Below are 19,974 nucleotides of genomic sequence, written 5' to 3' on the forward strand. Positions count from 1 at the left end.
TGGCGCGGCAGACCTCTCCTGACCCACCCACTGCTCCCCTCAGCAGTGTATTTCCTTGATCTGCCTGTTCTGCTCCTCACTCTGAATCTGGTGAGTCCTCTCACCCTCTGCATCTCTGGCCTGAACCCCAGTTCTATATAAATAAATAAATCTTTAAAAAAAAAAAGACAAATAATATATTACAAGGTTAAATTAACCAACATCACCCTAGTCTAAATAGGATTTAGCAACATTTCCATGCCTTTAGAATCAAGAATTGTACTTCAGATTTGTTTTCTCCAGTAGTAGCAGGTCCTTTAGTTTCATACTTAGTATGGGATAAAAATAATAATTCTAAGCTTTTGACCAAAAAAAGCTCAGAGATATTAGCATACTGAAGTCTAGCATTAGTATTCTTAACACGATCTGGAATAAATGAAAAAACTGATAAAGCTTTTCTCTTCTATTAGAGGACTGTTTGAAATTAGCATTTCTTTCAAGAGAAAAGGGTAGCTTATGATATGTTTTCAGATCTGATGGTAAAAAGTAAATGTCATAATAATAATGAATTATGAAAGACCAAATGCAAATACAGAATGCTTTAATAAGATCCAATTTAATAAAGTCTGTAAAAATAATGGACTTTTAATAACACAGGTCACAAAAGGCAAAACAGTGGAAATTCTGGGGACTAGCCACTGGTACTGGCTTATTAATTCTTAATTATGTTCATGAAAGGCAACTTAAATCGTGTGTTTTCTTATGCCTTATGATAATATTTTAGGTAACAACTCCTCTGAAATGTATGTTCTAGCTGATGAGCAAAGTCCTGTCGTCACATGCATTAGAAGGTAAATCTATTTGAAAAGACAAACGACATTAAAATGTCATGTGCTCAAATTCATTTGATATCCATATTCAAAACAGAATCAAACCTCTTAATTTTTAAAACCAATATATTCTTGTCTATAGAAAGTCATTCCAGAAATTTAGGCTGAATCTTCCACAAAACCTGTGCTGTGACTACAGAAAGTAGATCGTGTTAAGGGCCACTAGAACTGTCAGCACGAGTGTCACGACAAGTTAGCACCATTGCAGTAAGTTCATTGGGAGGCAGGTCCATATATACATTTAGAAAAGCAATAACCAGACCTCATGGCAATTTGAAATGACAAGGCCTTAAGAAACCCATTGTTGGCCATGAAATATCAGTGCCCCCATGGAAATTCAGATCTTCACATTCCACAACTATTATGTGGGATAAAAGGTGCTCAAGCAGCCTAAGCCTCCATACCAAATTTCACACCAATATAGCTTTAATTCATCAATGGAGATGTGTAGACCAGAAGACTAGAAAGTTAGGATCTCATTTTTCTTTCCGCTTCTTACTAAAATATTTGAAGTCAATCTTGACCCTGATCTGGTCATTGACAACCTTTGAAATTAAAGATGTCAAAAAACAGTTGGAATGCCATTTCCTACAAAAGAGAGAAAATAGGTCCTTGTTGCTTTCACACCAATGGATTAAGTGGATATCACATAGAAGATGCCCATCACAGCATACTCTCGCAAGTGATATTAAATACTAGCTAAACAGGATACCACTCTCCCACAGGAAGAACAGGAAGAAGGAAGGAAATAAAAAAGGCAGATGGCTTAGTGGTTTTAAGAATTCAAATTCAACACAATTCTGCCTGGAAACTGTGAACTTCCCAAATTCTCTTGTAGTGAAAATGAGCTAGGAAGGAAAGTAATTATGAAAATGTAGGTATCTTATTGGGTTTAAATTAATATATGACACAAATTTCAAAACGACACAAAACACATGAGAGAGAGGTACAGTCTTCAAAGGCACATTAGCCATTCAATTAACTATAAAAAAAACAACAACAAAGTGATCAGTTTTCTACCACATATTGACAAATCATCTTAATTTTTTCAAAGTAGCTGAGAAATACATAGGGATCACATAGCCAGTTGCCATTTCTGCTGGCCTTAACTAACAATTTGTTGTAATCAAAGAGATTTTGTTAAAATGTTAATTAATCTGATTAATCTTCCTAAAATGTGAATCACGTTTACTTTGAGGTTTTCAAATTGCAATCATCAAGCACTTGTAGGGCCAATGGATAGCCCCAAATTACAAAATACCTTCCATTATAATTTACAAGAACTTGGTAATACAGAAACCCAATTTTTCATGGCCAGGAGGCTCAGTGTCTTCCTCTGAAGATCATTTGCAGCACAAAGATACTACTCACAGAATACAACCAGAAGCAAACATTCAATTCAAAATATGAGAGCAAAAACAGACCCAGGAAAACAAGTTGTTTTAAGAGAGAAATGTATTTCTCACAATTGTGATATTTCCTTCCATTTAAAGAGATAAAGGTGTGACAGTTCATCTAGTGGCACCATCAAAGATGTCAGCCTAACTGCATGATGTTCAACAGAGTCAGGTGCTATGACGGGATAAATGATTTCTGCAACAATTGGATTCCTGCAATTTCAAACCCAAAGGGGGAAGCAATAACAATATTGCTCTTTGGTAAGGAGAAATAACTTTTTTGTAAGTTATAGAAGATTTTAATAAAGTCAACAACCTACTCATCATAGACTTATTTGAGGAAGGAGAATAACGAATTACCAAATCACGCCCCAAAGCCAACAACTAGAAAAACAAATTTGACAAGACAAGAACAACTACCTTCACTAAGTGTGTAACATGCGGGAGGGCAAGTAGGGGAAGAAGGACTGAGAAAATGAATTAAAGGAAACAGTTAATCACAAATCAGGTATAATGAAAACTCTTTGGCCACTGAGGTGGGTGGTATCAGAGGTGAGGTTATGAACGCAAGTTTCAATTTCTTGTCTTGGTAAAGAAAATCTCTCATTAGTAGCTTTTATTCACCAGTTCTTGCTATTAGGAATCTAAAATCGGAAAGATAAAATAGTTTTAACCTAAAGTTGGTGGAGAAAAATAACCTGAATATCTGATGGCTAGCACATATTAATCTTGGTAGAATTGTCAATCTCTAAAGCATAGCTCTTTTCTATCTTGCTAATAGAAACAAGGATTATAATAAATCAGATGAGAAAAAGTAATCTCATTTTAATTCAAAACAGGATATAGTTTACTTTTCATTTAATCAAAGTCATAATTACATAAGTCGTTGACTTTTACTAAGTTATACTTCAACATACAATATATAACTAAATAAATAGCAATCTATAGGGAGGGCAATGAAATTCCATTAACACTAACTGTGTACTTTCCATATACTATGCTATGTTAAAGAAGGCACGTTTGATCAAAAAATGGAGGCCACAAACTCCTAACTACTTTCTGTGAGGCTCCCTGATCATTATATTTCAATCTGACTTCGTAAGTTTAAAGGAACCTCAAATATAAACTAGGAGTTAACATTTACCTTTAGAACAACGTTAGCTATATTATTAAGTAGATAATTATATTTACTAGTTCTATCATTGCTTCAGCATTAAAATGATAGGTTAACACTAAAGGAATTTTTTTTTGGGTGGGCATGGTAAGTTACAGTATCAGAGAACTGTTGACTAAATAAAAATAGTCACTGGTTTTTATTTTCATTCTGAGAATGAAAGGACAGGTAGTGGTATTAGGAAAATAAGGACTCAGAATTATAGATGCTGCTGTTGTGTAATAGTACAAAACTTTATAAATTTAAAAGTTGATATGGAACTAAAATTGTTATTTTCTTTTAAATACATATTACACTTGGTATTGTTAATTTAAAAGCAAGAATCGAATTCAAAATTTCAAGCTACCTATTATTGAGCCATTAAATACACTGAGTGTCTGTGAGTCACATCTCCAAAATGAGAGTTGAGTTCATGTTCAATGGTGCTACAGAACTTTGCCAATATTACCCCATAGAGTTTGAGGAAAGTCTTATATATGCTTTCTTAGCTGCAGCTGCTAACTTGATATTACTTCTTTTGAAGTCACTGTGGTTTAAAGCGACTCGAGGTTCTTCCCTATAAAATGAATGAAAGTATAGTTTTTGATATGATAATAAGCCTCATTACTTACACATATTCTTTCACGTGTCCAGAGTTTGTTCAATCACATTTGATATCTATCACATTGTTCAATCACATTTGATATCTATCACATTGATAGATAAACCAGAACATAAGATAGAGAAAGGATGGTAATGATCATCTATCTATCTAACTAACTAATCCACAATTTCCCTTTTCTGTGTGAAATGAAGACTTACCAAGTTGCTGGTTCTGTCACCAATATCAAAACCTGGTCTGTTAAACAGATTTGTCTCCTACTCCAATCATTTCCATAAGTCTGCACACCCATTTATTGTTCAGCTCACTTTCAGGGGTCCCACTGGGGATGATCTTTAGCACCCCTGACACATGGCCTCTGTCTTCTGAGAGTAGCTTTAATTTCTGGAAATTGTCCTAAGTCTCTGGGTCAAATTGAGTTAGATAAACAAGGTACATTACTAAGCTGGGGGCTTTGACTAGAAGGGCAGTGATCTTCAAGCTTTCAAAGCCTGATTATTTCAGGAGTTTACTTAAACGCAATCACATCTCCCATAAATTTTGAGTCAATAGATCTGAGGTAAGTTCCAGGAAACTGCCTTTGTAATAAGCTCTCAACTCCACTCTAGTGATTCTGATCCAAGTGGATAAATGCAAATAGACCACACTTCATTGAGGAAACAATTTCAGGACATAATACTGCTTTCTTTGTGAAACTTTAAGCTGTCTCTTTAAAGGTAGTTATTAGAGAAATTGGTCTAAAACTGTTTCAGTCAATGGAAGCCTCACTAGACCAAGGATGTAGTCTCCATGTTGAAGGTGTTAATTCTATCTTTCTTAATTTGTATAGATGAGCGGCCATCTGATGTGAGACAAACAAATACTTCTAAAGTCAGTCAGCTCCACATGATGGCAGAAAGTCAGAGAAGGAAAGGTGAGGTCTCTACATAAAAATAGAATAGTCTCATAGAAAGTTTTATCAAAAACTCAATTTAGGTGAAGGGGTATATAAAACACCTGTGTCAGCCAAAGAAAATTTTAGCAGAGAGAACAACAAAGACATTGAAGTTGGAGAGTGTCTAGCATATTGGAAAGGTAACAAGAAGGTTAGTATAGCTGCAGCAGAGTAAAACATAAAAGAAATAATTGATAATTATGACCATTTCTATATGGCATAAAAAGTACAGTGAGGCCACAAGATAAATGATGAAAAAAGGAAAGGAAAAACATTTTGAATCACTACAAAAAAAGACCATGTTTCCTAAAACATTGAAATTTCATAAAAACCAGTAAGGATCAATAAACCTGTAAAGACACCTCTCAGAAATGGAAATAGTAATGATTCATAAACATGTGAAAATATAAAAAATAACTGTTGAGGGTTAACTCCTAATTGAAGCTACCCTGAGAAACCATTTTTCATCTTTCAGATTAGTAAAGATTAAAAAATAGGAAATAGGTACTATTTTACCTTTGGGGTGTGAGTGAAACTGGTATTAACTCCTTCTTGGGCAATTTTTCAATATCTATTAAAACTAAAAATGTACATATACGGCCCTCCCTGGTGGCGCAGCGGGTTAAAGCACTGCACTGAGAAGCTAAAGCCACTTCCGCATGAGTTCAAATCCCGCCTGCCCCGGAGGAGACCACATGGCGTGGCAGACCTCTCCTGACCCACCCGCTGCTCCCCTCAGCAGTGTACTTCGTCGATCTGCCTGTTCTGCTCCCCACTCTGTCTCTGGTGAAGCCTCTCACCGCCCCTGAGCCTCTGGCCTGTACCCCAGTTCTGTATGTACAAATAAATAAATCTTTAAAAAAAAAAAAAGTACATATACTTTCTGCACATCTACATTTGAGAATTTAGTCTACAGACATGATTTTCAAGTGGAAGTCACCCATGTGAAGTAAATTATTATGCAGAATATCAGATATAACTCAAAGGTATACCAATGACATTTGGTTAAATAAATTATACTATCTTATGGGATTAATTATGCCTGTTTGTATGTATAGAATTCAAAGGATTAATGTGTACCCATAAAATGAGTTCCTTTTGAAGTGATAAGAAATATCTTTAAGATATAATGTAGTAGGAAAAAGCAGAGTGTTTAATGAATTCTATCATGTCTATATAAAATAATTTCTGAATGAATAAGAAATTTATTGCCTCTGAGGAAGGCAACTTAGAGACAGGGGTAGCAGACTTTTCAGTACAACTGTTTTATGCTTTTTGATTAATGTGAATACATTAACCAACGATAGAACAAAAATCAAAATTGAACAATAACCCCCTTACATAAAAAAAGTAACTGCAAACATTTAACACATTTGTCTATATGTTACCAGATTTTTGTTTAAATTTATCTTTTTCCTTTTGGGTTCATCATTGGCTAGGTGGACATTTTTTTGTTTACATTCTACATAGTAACTGTAAACCAGCATTTTAAATAGCTGGATAAAATTCCATTGAGTATAGGTATATGTTGCCATATTCATAACAATTTACCCACAGCTTCTTTCTACTGAAAAATCTTTTAAAAATAATATTAGCATAAATATTATGAAGTAGTTTTTTTTTTTAAGAAAAGTATGTGAGCTAGAACTATATGGTAAAAAGGCAGACTAATTTAATGACTTGATATTCTAAAAGGATGGTATAATGCCAGTACATGTGAATATAAATACTAGATACATGATAAGGAAAGTAGTCAAACTGAAGGTAAATTTAAGAAAACAGTCTAAAATTTGAGGACGATTTAATTGTAAAAAGCACTTCTAACATTTTTGAGGCTTAGCCATCCCCATAAGTAGTAAACTGTCAATTTGTCTCAATAAACTAGTAATCAAGAGTTTAAAAAAACTCCTCTATCTCTTTGTCACCTAAAAATTAAGAAGATAGTAAAATGTTTTCCAAATTAAGTTATAACAGCAATCTCAGGTTCCTAATACTAAATAGGAGCTCTGTTTAGCATAATTTTTAGCACTCTGTTATGGTGTTGTATAGCTTCTATACTATGCATCAGCAGCAATGTAAGACAAGATCACAGCCCATTCTAGGGTAGAGATTTGAAGTAAAAAGTATATATGTATATTTTCATGTTGTTATGTTTTCTGACTTCTTCCAGTGTAGACTTTGTGATTTTATTATTATATAAAACATATTCAGCATGTGTTTCAGAGTTGGTTGGTTTCTCATGAATTCTTGACACTTATATACAATTTTCTTTATGTATTTGCAAAATACGATCATTCTAATGGATAAAAATGTGGGAGAGCACTAGCAGAAATCTCAAACAGGAGAAAATTCTTTAAAATATAAAGGGCCAACAACACAGAATATTAACAGTTTAGTCACTCATCAAAGCTTTCATTCAAGCAAGAATCGATTACAAACCAGCATTTGACAAGGTTCACTTGAGACAGCTGATGTTTGACAGACAAAACTGAATGGACAGGTTGACAATGTAGACTTTTTCTCTAAGCTGCATACCTGCTATGAGTTAGGTCATCAAAAAGGAATACCTAAGCTCCATAAAGAATTACATTACTGAAAGAAGACTTAATACGAAGTCTTCTGCTTGTAAAGGGGACTGATATAAGACACATCTATGTTAAATACTCTATTTTATGGAAAGCAACAGTAGAAATAATTATATATTATATTTCCCAATGACTCTCAAATATATGAAATCATAAAATAAAATTTGCCTTTGAATTCAGTGGCAAGAAATCTTGAGATGAACTATTAGGTTTCTGTTTATCAGATGAGAACTTACAAATGGTAAAATGTAAACTCTAAGACACAGTGTCTGGCACATAGTGTATAGTGGATGGACAGAATAATATATGAAGACATGCCTACCACATCTCCTATTTCTCTTTTAGCTGTCAGAATTATGGGGCTGAAGTTCTGCACAAAACCTAGGTAACAAACTTGAATGAGTAATAACAGAAATGGCCTACTGAGGAATATGCATCCCAAAAGAAAGCAAATTCCTCAATTTTCAAAAGGCACAGAACAATACACTTGACCTCCATTTCCTACAGAAGTTGCATAGAGAGGTTTATGAACACTCAGAAAGACAGTAGTAGCAAGTAATAGGAGGCAGCTTGGGTTATTAAAAACACACCAAACCCAACCAACCGTAAGATTACTTGGCTGAAGACTCATGAGCATTCCATAAGTTTCAGCTATCCAGACTTCTATAAGGAATATGGCAAATCAAAATGCAGGCAAACTTCATTTGTCACCTGGAAGTTAAATCTATAGGATGCTACCAAACTGCGAGTGATCGCAAATAGCTCACCACTTGGCTTTGCCCTGTCAACATTTTCATAAATGTCTGAGATAAATAAATCAGATATACACAAATAAGAGAAAAGTACCAAACAGTTACTCTGAGCTAGATTTAAAAAAATCATTTATCCCACTAAATTTTAATAACAATTCTTGAGGGGTATGGTTTGTATTTTCAATATAAAAGAAACTGCAACGCAGAGGGTTTGAAACAACTTACCACCCAAGGTCACAACAGTGGTCTAGGATATAGCTAGAATTCCAACCCTAGTTGGACTGAATCCCAAACTCATTCATACTCTTAATAATTATGCTGTCATGCATTCTGATAATATCCTATGAATTATTAGTGAGTAGTGTATTAAGAACAAAAGTGAAGAATACTAATATAGTTCTTGATGTTATGAAACATATTTGAGTTGAAGAAATAGAAAAATTTTTAAATGAGCAAAAGTAATATCTGATTATGAAAGTTCTAGATGAGGACTATGAAAGAGAATGATGGTAAGTTCTCTAGAAAAGTTTATCAGACTTTTTAAAATGTGTATACTAAGCACAAAAATCTGTCCTCCCACTGAAGATAGATTATTTGTCTGAAGTGTTACTTTTACAACTGCAATGCATTTTAGCTCTTAAACCAAAACACTTAAAATTACATAGTTGAACAAAATTAAAGAATTTTCTCATCATACTTTTTGTTGTTTTACATTTATTTATTTGTGATAACACTGGCTTATATCACTACTTATGGCTCAATGAGATAGGTTCACACCTCTTCAATATGTATCACTTACTTCACCCACCCAAGAACACCATATCCCTTTATCACTTACTGGGCCTCCTCCTGACTTTTTTGAAGAGGCGAGAGTGATAAAACTTAGGACAGTTAATAGAAAAAACCCAAACTCTGAATATCTTGTCAATCAATTATACTAGTGGAGAATGACAGAGATCTGGTTTAGTAACAGCTCAGACCCAGCCCTTTCTGGGCAGTTTCACACCTGAAAATCAGTTACGACATGCTGGTTGACTGCCTCAGTTCAAAGGGACCAAATAATAAAGTTGCAGAATAGAATTATGCTTAACAGCAGAAAAACTTCCTCTGAAGTACCATGCATGGTTCTGGGGACTGTTAAATGGGGTGGATCTATATACCCTATCACATAAGGAACAATGGAAAGAAATATACTGGATAAGAAAGGCAAGAAAAATCAGGGCAAACAAGATAGCTGTGACTTAATTGCTAAAGGATTATAATACTGAAGAAAAATTAGATTTATTCCATGTACTTCCAAGGTCAAAACTAAAACAAAAGGAAGAAAGTTCTCTATAAAAAGAAATACTGAATCAAAACCCTTTTGTAGCTTGTAGTACAGCTTAAAATAGATATAATCTTTTGAACTTTCATTTCTTATTCTCTAGCAGTATTCAAGTATAGATTATAATAACATGAGGTAAGCCATACGGCAGGGGGGAAAAGCCTGCATGACTACATATTGAGGGTGACTGAGAATGCTTTTAATCTCAACTCTAATAGTTGGCAAATGCCATGTTCATTTGTCCCTTGAGCAAAGGTAAATGTTTTAGACTTATCTTATATTTCCTACCGGGATTTGAAGTTTTCCAGTATAATTTTGTTACTGAATCATCTAGCCAGAAAAGATCATGGGACAAGAAGTATTATGTAATAGAAAAACGTACACAGATTTGGGATTTATATCTTGGAACAACCACTTATATGACCTTGGGTAAGCTACAGAACTTCTCTGAGGCAAAAACAGTTTCCTCAAATGTAAAAATGAACCTTTGCTATTTACCTTGCAGTCGTGGTTAAATGAGATTTTATACACACACACACACAATTAATCATATATATATATTTAATCATACAAAGAACTACTAAGTACTGGCATACTATAAGTACTTAAAAGTTGTAATTGTCCTTATATCTTTTGGGTTTTTAAAAAACAGAAGTGATAGTTTTGCTCTTAGCTAATGATGAGTCTCAGTGAAAGCATCTGTAATAAATGGCATAAGTTCAGAAAACAATTTTCATAGCAGTTTTAAGGGTTAAAAAAAAAGCTGATGTTACTGGTGAAAAAAGCTGAACACAAATATGCCTTTTTTAGCTACATGCCACTGCAGTCACTCTGACTAGACCATCACAAAATGGTGAGAGCAGTATGCTAAAACCTACTTACAAATTTGACTAATATTTGTTTTAAAAAGGAAATTTTGATCACCTTTTCTATTTAAAATGATTGTGTCTAAGTCATCAGATAATGATAGAATTTTGGAGATTAAAAAGTCAAGGTTGGGCCCTCCCTGGTGGCGCAGAGGGTTAAAGCACTGCACTGAGAATCTAAAGCCGCTTCCGCATGAGTTCAATTCCCGCCTGCCCCGGAGGTGACCACATGGGCTCGGCAGACCTCTGCTGCTCCCCTCAGCAGTGTACTTCGTCGATCTGCCTGTTCTGTTCCCCACTCTGTCTCTGGTGAAGCCTCTCACCGCCCCGAGCCTCTGGCCTGTACCCCAGTTCTGTATGCACAAATAAATAAATCTTTAAAAAAAAAAAAAAAAAGGCAAAGGCGGTGACCCAGCAATTCCACTCCTAGGTATCTACCCAAAAGATACAAAAACACTCATTCAAAAAGATACCTGCACCCCCATGTTTATTGCTGCTTTATTTACAATTGGAAAGACATGGAAACAACCCAAATACCCAAAAGTAGATGACTGGATTAAAAAGATGTGGTACATATACACAATGGTATATTACTCAGCAGCCAAAAATAAAAAATAAACACATGCCTTTTACAGCAACATGGATGGAGCTGGAAAAGATCATGGTTAGTGAAATAAGCCAGTAAGAAAAGGAAAAATATGGGATGTTTTCAATTAGAGAAGGAATATAATGGACCAGGTGAGAAAACAGTAATAATAATGAACAGCTATATATCAGAGATATTTTATGGGGGTGGAGTGGGGAATGGGATAAAAAATAGTAGGGAGAGGGAAATGCACTGGACTATGGTGATGGCACATGGGTGATTTGGTGATGGGAAGCCCACGGGGATTACAACTGAGATGGAAAAATGCACAAAATGATGTAAAAATAAACTACTATATTATTAAAAAAAAAAAAAGGAGTCAAGGTCAGGCCCCTCCCTGGTGGTACGATGGGTTGGAGTGTAGCACTGAGAAGATGGCGGTGGCCCCTTCCGTGCAAGTTCAATCCTTGTCCCTGAGGTGATCTACATGGCACGGCAGACCTCTCCTGACCCAACTGCTGCTCCCCTCAGCAGTGTACTTCATTGATCTGCCTGTTTTGCTCCCCACTCCATCTCTGGTGAATCCTCTTTCTGTCGCTGCACCTCTGGCCTGTACCCCAGTTCTGTACGCATGAATAAATTTTAAAAATCTTTAAAAAAAAAAAAAGTCAAAGTCCTCAGATCAAATAGGTGAGTACCTATTTTCACAGATGGAAGAAAAAAAAAAACAACACCTAGAAAAAGAAGCTTATAACTGCTACTTTCATAATACCTCCTGTTCCTCATCCTCCCAGAGGCTCCTTACTGTTCTACATTTAATGATGGATACTTGTCTTCATAAACAGTGAGGAAGCAGTTGTAAATCAGTCTTTAAAGAACAGTAAGCTACTCAGGTACATGTTAACAGGTTTTACTTTAAGAGTTGGCAATAAATTATTACTTACATAGCTTCTATAATAGCAAAATAATCAATTTGTGTTGCTATGGTTGCTGGGTAACTAATTTAGGAGTTGCTCATAACCTCTAGTACTCTGATACTGAGACAAGGCTCATGGATAGAGCTACCAAAACTTCTTTGTTACTGCCTAATTCCTTCTGTAGTTGAGGTGTATAGAGAAGTATGTTAAAGAGGACTTTCTTGGTATTGATCAAGTATTGAGGGGAAAAATGTACATGCAGGAGACTGTTTAGAAGATTGCTGAAATTGCTGCTGTGGCTATATACTGAGTCACTCAGAAGTAGATAAATTGACCCATGGCTTTAAAAAATCCCTTTGTTAATAATACAACTATTACTTTTCTCTATTACTGTAATATAATCAAATTCATTGATAGAAGCATACACTTAAGGAAAAGATACTAACCCAATTCCTACTGAATTAGCTAAGCATGTAAGAAACAGGATTCTAGCTCATGCCCCAATGATTGAACAAAGTGTTTCTTCTTTCAATTTTTGGTAGTATATTTGGCAAATTAGATTATTAAGATTATTGGGCACCAAAAGTTCTTTAACTAGCAAAAGACTGATGGGAAGGTAAATACTAGAAAAGTGTCAGAGAAATCAGTTTCCATGGATGGCTTTACGTGACTGACCTAACATGTTTCTTTTATAATTTCCGGATGTTTTACTACCAGTCTTTATGTAAGAGGAGAAATGTGCTACCAATCTAAACGACATTGGTAGATATGATTATTAAAAGTTCTTTAGGAACAACCCAGAGTTAAAAAAAATTATTGATAACACATAGCAGTGAAGAAAACAAATCTCTTGAGCTCTTTTCAATTTCAGGCAAGAAGAAAACAAAAGATATGATGGAGTAAAGTGCTTTTTTTTTAAAAAAAAAAATCATTTTGGAAATGATTGTTTCATTAGATAACTCTAGATAATTTTAAATAATCTATATAAAACAGCAATAAGTAGCTCTGGCAGTTGAATTTATGTGAATATGTATATCCCAAAATACTAGGATAACTAGCTATTGGGAGTGAATATTTGCACACTATTATACATGAGTACGCTACAGGGGGTCACAAAACAGGAAAGGATTTGGCAATAGAGCACAAAGGAGCAGGGACTTGGTATTAAGCTCAAACTTTGTATATCTTTTAATACTGTGACTTTCATAATCAAGATACTTAGAATACTGAAAGAACAGAGTGTTTAGGAAAAAGACCAAAGAGAACACCAACAGAGTAGTAAGAAAGGTCTAGTGCATGAGAAAAACAAAATTTGATAAAAACTTACAATGCTGTTCTTTTGAACTGTCTTGTCAAAGGTATCACCTTTATATTGTTCTTTTCTAACAAGTCTCCACATAGACTGTGACAACATATAGACAACTGTATTTGAGCTAAATACATATGTCTTGAATAACATTAATTAGATTAATGTCTAGGGAACTTTTTTTTTTTTTACAGAAATACAATGCATGCACTACCAGGCAGTTATGATTATTGTACTAGGTAGTAGTGTGGGAAGTATCCAAATCAGAGTGGAAAAGACTTGTAAACTAGTAATTTTAAATTTCCTCCAAGAACATTTTTAAAAGGATAATCTTCTTTTTTAAAAAGAGTAAAGAATGCATTATAAACAGTTTAGCCATCATCTATATACAGACTGGCTTGTTCTCAAGGGTAAGAGGCCATCACCTTTTATCCTTTCCCGCTTTTCCTTCCTTTCAGTACTATTAGGAAACTATTCACAAGTGCACCCTTGGACAATGCTGAGCAGTAATTATGACTTGCTGACAAAGAGATATGAACAATTACTGAGCCCATTTTGAAACCCTACACTAATAAAGTCATTAGATGCTGCCCTTGCCATGATCCTTCTAAAAGCTTCTGAAGTTACAAGAACACACGGCATTGTTTGCAGGGACAATTGCTGCTGGCAGAACGCAAACCTTGAGTTAAACCATGCTGCAAATTGATCTTGACATTCTGTTAAGACCGCCACTAAAAATCAAAAGCAGAGGAGAAAAGGAGAAAATGAGTGGGTAGGATGTAATCATGGAACAGGAGGGGTTCCTCCTCACCTTCTCTCCTCCCTCTTCACAAAACAAACCAGGGAGAAAATGACAAACTCTCCTGGTGTTTTGGAACCTTTATTTTAAAGCATTAATTAAGCCCTTGACCTGGGATGCTTAGGATGGCAATACATTTCCTTTAAAAGTATTGGAAGAAAAACATAGCACAAAGGGAATAAAGAAGATTGGGGAAATTATATGGAAATCTGGCATGGAGACCTTCTGGAAGTCTTACTACTCTGACCACAACATGTCCATCTGTTTTGTCAGCTACTTCTACAGAATCCATATCTGTTCCTTAGGGTAGCAGCTGGAAATTAACACTCCTGTGACTCCCACGCAGACCCCACACCTGGGCTATCTTTGTTGGATCAAATGGAAGTGTTGGGTTAGAGTAACCTGGTCAGCTAGCCTGCACCCAGGCATGAACCACTGAGTAGTTTGGAATTAAGGGTAAGCCACTGTGAATATGGCTAATTACTGACATTGAAAGTGCAGGTGAAGACAGCCTAGTGATAATGCATGCTTAGGTCAATTAACTCTTGCCAAAGAATAAGTAATGTGGAAAACTATCTCTTGAATATTACGGCTAACAAGTACCTGTCAGCATAGCAGCAGAAGTTTATTGTGGACTGAAATATTGCACTCTAGAGCTTTAAGTTCAAAAGCTAATATTGACAGACAGTAGAATCCTGTATATGAACACTGGTACTAACTATGTGTACAAAACTTAATTAAATGCTATCTATATGTTACATGCAACCAGTGTAACTCAGGCATTGTCAGCAATTCCTAGGGAACTGTTTGCAGCTACTCTGAACACTGCTTAGAAATAGTGTGCAATGTTCGATTTAACACTTCATAGCATGTATACTGATGTGTGAAACATTTTCACCTCAGGAACTTACATATAAGTGACTCATTCTTCAGCACTCAACTAGCAGTTCAGCTTGTTGATATTCACCTGGCACTGTCCTAGGCAAATCAAATGTTTAAGTTTGCACAAATAGATAATCTACACCAGTTACCTATATGGGGTGCACTGAGGCCTTTGCCTGAACAGAAGAGACACTGACACACTTATTACTGGTTAACATTGGTGGTTTACTTTTCCACACTTCATGACTTTCCTTGATAAAGGAACTTCAGCAAAGAACCCAGAACTGAGAACAAAAGGTGCTCATGTGCCAATATTTCCATGCATCAAGTAGGCATACCCAAATAGTTCCAATAGAGGAAAGAAAATTAACAGTTATTGTGCTAAGGCTTTATATAGTGCTATTGATATTTAATTCTGATGGTACCCAAATGGAACTTTCGTGACTACTTGGCCTATCTCACCATGTAACCAGTCTACAGTCTCGTCCTATGGCTATGTTTACTCAAATCACTGGCATCACTATTACAAAAGGTTCAGAGTACCACCTGAAAATGGTCCAGTTTGAGAGGTCCATTGCTTCAGGGGTATCACAGAAAACTGCTGTGTCTGGGGGAGAAACTCTGGAACTACTGGATAAGCTCATCTGGCTTGGAATTAAAGCCTTTCTTTTCCTACTAACTTATGAATGTGTGGGGGCACATGAGCATCTAGGCTACAAATATCTGTGACTGCTACAGGGTGGCAGAAGACAAGGTTCCACTTGTACATTTTTAGTTCATTCTACATGATTATGAAGGCTATTGTTTTATTAGTCTTATTACTAGCTGGGAAGAAGGAGCAAGTAATTAAGGGACATAGCAGCATTTCCAAAGCTCTTTCCACTACCCAAGCTGGTTTCTCATCCATTATTTTTAACCAAGTCTATTAGAGATCATACACTTATCAATATAATACTTTTTAAAAGACACTGTGTAATGCAGTGAGACCACAGACATAGCTCCTTTGGGGAACTGGTAACCTAGCTAGCAAGTAGATACACAATCACTATATAAGATAACGAGTGTCATCAATATAAATTAGTATAGGGACATTATGGCAACATACAAAAATGTACATTTTAAGCCAGACTGTGCCAAGCGAATGATGGTGAGAGACAAGGTTTTCAAGAGGTGATGTCTATTCTGAATTTAAATAAATTATTCTTTCATAGCCAAGTAACATTCACTAAGAATATATTATGCTAAAAAACATTTTAATTTTATTAGCTAAATTCATGATGTTTTTCTCAGGGCTACATATCCAAAAGAGTACATGGTCCCTACTCCACTGACCGCCATTAAGTGTACGCCAAATATTGGGATGACTCACTGACAAAACTCCCTAGGATCTGTCCAGCATAGATGGTTGACCTTAATCCTCAATTGGGTTTGGACTATACAGGATTACATTAGCTGGTTAATGTCTTCTGTATTTTCTTTGCTCCACAATTTTGTCTACTACTATCCTTCATTTTGGATACTTAATTATAAGGTCTAAATTACTGACATCCTTTCGTAAGCACAGCAAATATCTGCATCCCAATAAACTAGAAAAGTTGCTAGTATAAAAATCTCTAAATAGAATAAAATTCTAATTTTATCATTCCCATATGGCATCTCTTTCAATTCCTTCTCTGTTCCTACCAGAAACAGCAGATCACAATGAAGTTCATTATACTTTCAATGCATCTTACACATACTTCTATTGTATATTAGCTCTAAATGTTTGTCTTGCTTACTAGACTACGAGTGTTTTAGACTATGAGCATTAGCACTGTGTCTCTTTTTCTGCTTTTTGCCTTCAGTGCATAGCATGGCTACTGGTTCATATTAAACATGAAGTAAATGTTTACTCATCGAATAAACATGAAAGAATATATTGCCTTTCTGAAGATTTTTTTTAGCTACTTCTAGAAGTGATTTGTAGAATCACCCTGCTTACTATTTTGTCAATTTTTAGTTCTTTCATTTACATATATATTCTATGCTTTCATTTACATATATATTCTATGGTTTCTAAGATCATTGCCCATATGGATATTTAAGAAATAATACTTTGGAGCACTTCAGAATAACAAGAATATTCTGCCTGCTATTTTAAAATGGAAAAGACTTTCCAGGAGATCAAATTTAGTGGGGGAGAAAATAGGCACATAGTCCTTACTATTAAAGTTTACACCTCAATTCATATTTGGAATGTTCTAAAATCAATCTAGATGATGTTCTAATGCATTTTATACAGACACAGGTTGATTAAATTGAATATTTAACTTAGAAAGTTATTAGATAATTTTGAAGATGGGATATCCAAATAATCAACCTCACAGGGAAGATTAAGAGAGTCACTCTATAGGAATACTTTGTTTAAATTCCAGTTTGTCTCATAGACAAAGTTAATCACAAAGCTTAACTTATAATAGTGACTGATATTCAAATTCTGGTTGAATTTATCAAATCATTCACTTAGTTCAATATTCTTCACTTATTTTCTACACACACAAGACATTCATAGCAAATTGTAGAGGACTAATGTTTCTGGAAGCTTACCCACAGAATTTACTAAGCAAAAGTAAATTTGCTGGGTAAGTTCCTTCCCATTTTGAGCATAAATGTCCTCAGATACTAATATTAAGCATAAACCCAGAAAACTACGATGGAAGCATCCAGATTAAAAAGCTTACATTCTCTAAATTTTTATTAGCCTGAACTAGACAGCAAGACATGGGATCAGACAAACCACTTACCAGACATTTATTTCTAGACTTTAACATTTGTCATAAAGAAATCATAGTTAAAAGGAAATCCATATCAAGAATCTTATTTGTCACTTCTAAAAATTTCTTCTAAATTTCTCTATATTAATCAGTCCCATTTTTATTATCTGGAAGTATGCAAATGGTGGCACAAAAACTTTTGATATATAGCCCACTGATCAATAAATATAAGTCCAGCAATCCTCTACTGAATTGAGAGTGAAAGTTTGAGGTTTTGTTACGTAGTGTTAATAGCATCAAATGGATGGTGCAATTAATTTTCATGACAAACACCTTTGGATATATGCAGTGATAAAAATCCAAGAAAGATTAGAGATGGAAACCCAATTAGACAATTTTTTTAAAGATGAATCTATGACAGGTGGTAAGAAAACTGTGGCTGAGCTAAACAAACCCTTTTTGGGGGCAATAAATCAGCCTAATTAATTCTCTTACTATGTCATATATCAAAAGGTAACCCACTTTATTTGGGAAGTATTTCATTCCTATGAATTTTCATCTTATGTGTTTGTAAAGAATTAATAGAACAAATGTTTTCCCATTTGCCCTAACATTAGTAATGACAGACATGTGCATGAAAAGTACCTATGTTACTTTATATAGAAAAATGTAATACCTTAATATAGGATAGTTTTTAATTTGTTATATGGACAGAATTTGATCTTGAATAAAGATGCCAAGTATGTTAAATTTCAGAAATAGTTATTTTCTACTTCCTCATAGCCCTATTTTTTGTTCATATAAATATATACTAAATTGAAACCCCAGATGTTTCTATTTTCAGTCTTTAACGTAGTTTTTTATTTTCATGACAGAGACTTAATAATGACTATCATGTATTTAAAAAATGTAGATGGAAATATCCTATCATACTGCATAGTTAGTCCTGCAATTCACTGAGAAATAGCTCTAAAGCCTTAAACAAGGCCTTTATTTTGTGTTTTAAAAAAGTGTCATAAGGAGTTAATAGGACACAGCTGTACTGGCTCTTTCTAATAAGCAGCTTCTGTCGCTTTGGTCACCACAGGTGTCTCTGTAACCTGCAAACTCTTATTACTAGTGTATCAAAGTTGTGCTACTTAACAGACTTCTTTAGTAAAACATAACAAAGCAATTACATGGCTGTTGATTGCCAGTCATAAAAAAAACCCTCAAACACTGTTTTTCAAAAGAAACTACACTGCAATTTTTTGTCATTGTAAAATAAAAGGAACTAAAGAATTAAATGGAGGATAGAACAAAATAACAGCAGGTAGCCTGCTGAACTTAGCCACTACAGATGGTTTAGAAATAGTGTTTCCTTCTCCATCAAGTTGTGGATAAAAGGAAAGGAGGAGATTCCTTACTGCCAGTGAATGGCAAAAGATTTAGCCAAGTCTCCAGTCTATGTATTTTGCCTCATGAAAGACATTCGATGCTGCATTTTTATCTGTTTTTGGCACTGCTTTTCATCACCTTTAACTGAGTGTGAATAATAACCTGATTTAATTTAAACAAATACAGGTGCTAAAGGTTCTTTATTTATATATAACAGGGAACATTTCCAAGGCAGAACGAAGTCATCCTATGAAATTTCCTATCCATTTGCTTAAAGAAATGAAGTATTAGATGAAGAAATTGCTTCAACATTCTTTTGCTTCACATTTAAGGGAAGAATCATCTTTTTTTTAGATTCAGATCACTTTATAAAACAAAGTAAAAAAGATGAGCAAAATTTCAGTTAGCTATAAAATAATAAAAAGACAAATCAGATGATTTCTAACTGTTTTATAATCATTTAAATTAGGTTACTACACTATGCTTGCCTTGAAATGAATTAATTTAATCTCCCTGTTCATAAACCAGCAGCCTGTGATTATGACTGTGTTAACTCACCCAAAGTAGCATCACGGGATATTATAGCCACATGTGTAATTAAACATGATGAAATATTTCAGAAGGGCAACTCAAATGGGCAAAATATGAAGAATTATTCATCACTTATACAGATATTATGATTAACAAACTAAGTAAATTTATCCTGACAGCTAGGAAAAGGGATTTTTTTTCCCTATTGAGAATATGGATGTATTGCTGGCTGTGTGCAAAAGAATGTGTGCAATAAAGCGATTACATCAATTAGCATATGCTAGAGTTAAGCTATTACCAACTCCACTGGACTGGTCCAGA

General features: G+C 34.7%; 1 protein-coding gene across 1 annotated transcript in view; it reads right to left on the minus strand.

Annotated features, from left to right (window-relative positions):
* Positions 1-19,974, minus strand: part of FAF1 (Fas (TNFRSF6) associated factor 1) — a 305,387-nt gene that overhangs the window by 72,347 nt on the left and 213,066 nt on the right. The gene's annotated exons all lie outside the window — the stretch shown is intronic.

This window comes from Condylura cristata, unplaced genomic scaffold, assembly GCF_000260355.1.
Source record: "Condylura cristata isolate star-nosed mole 26May11 unplaced genomic scaffold, ConCri1.0 scaffold00008, whole genome shotgun sequence".
In the NCBI taxonomy this organism is placed as follows: domain Eukaryota; kingdom Metazoa; phylum Chordata; class Mammalia; order Eulipotyphla; family Talpidae; genus Condylura; species Condylura cristata.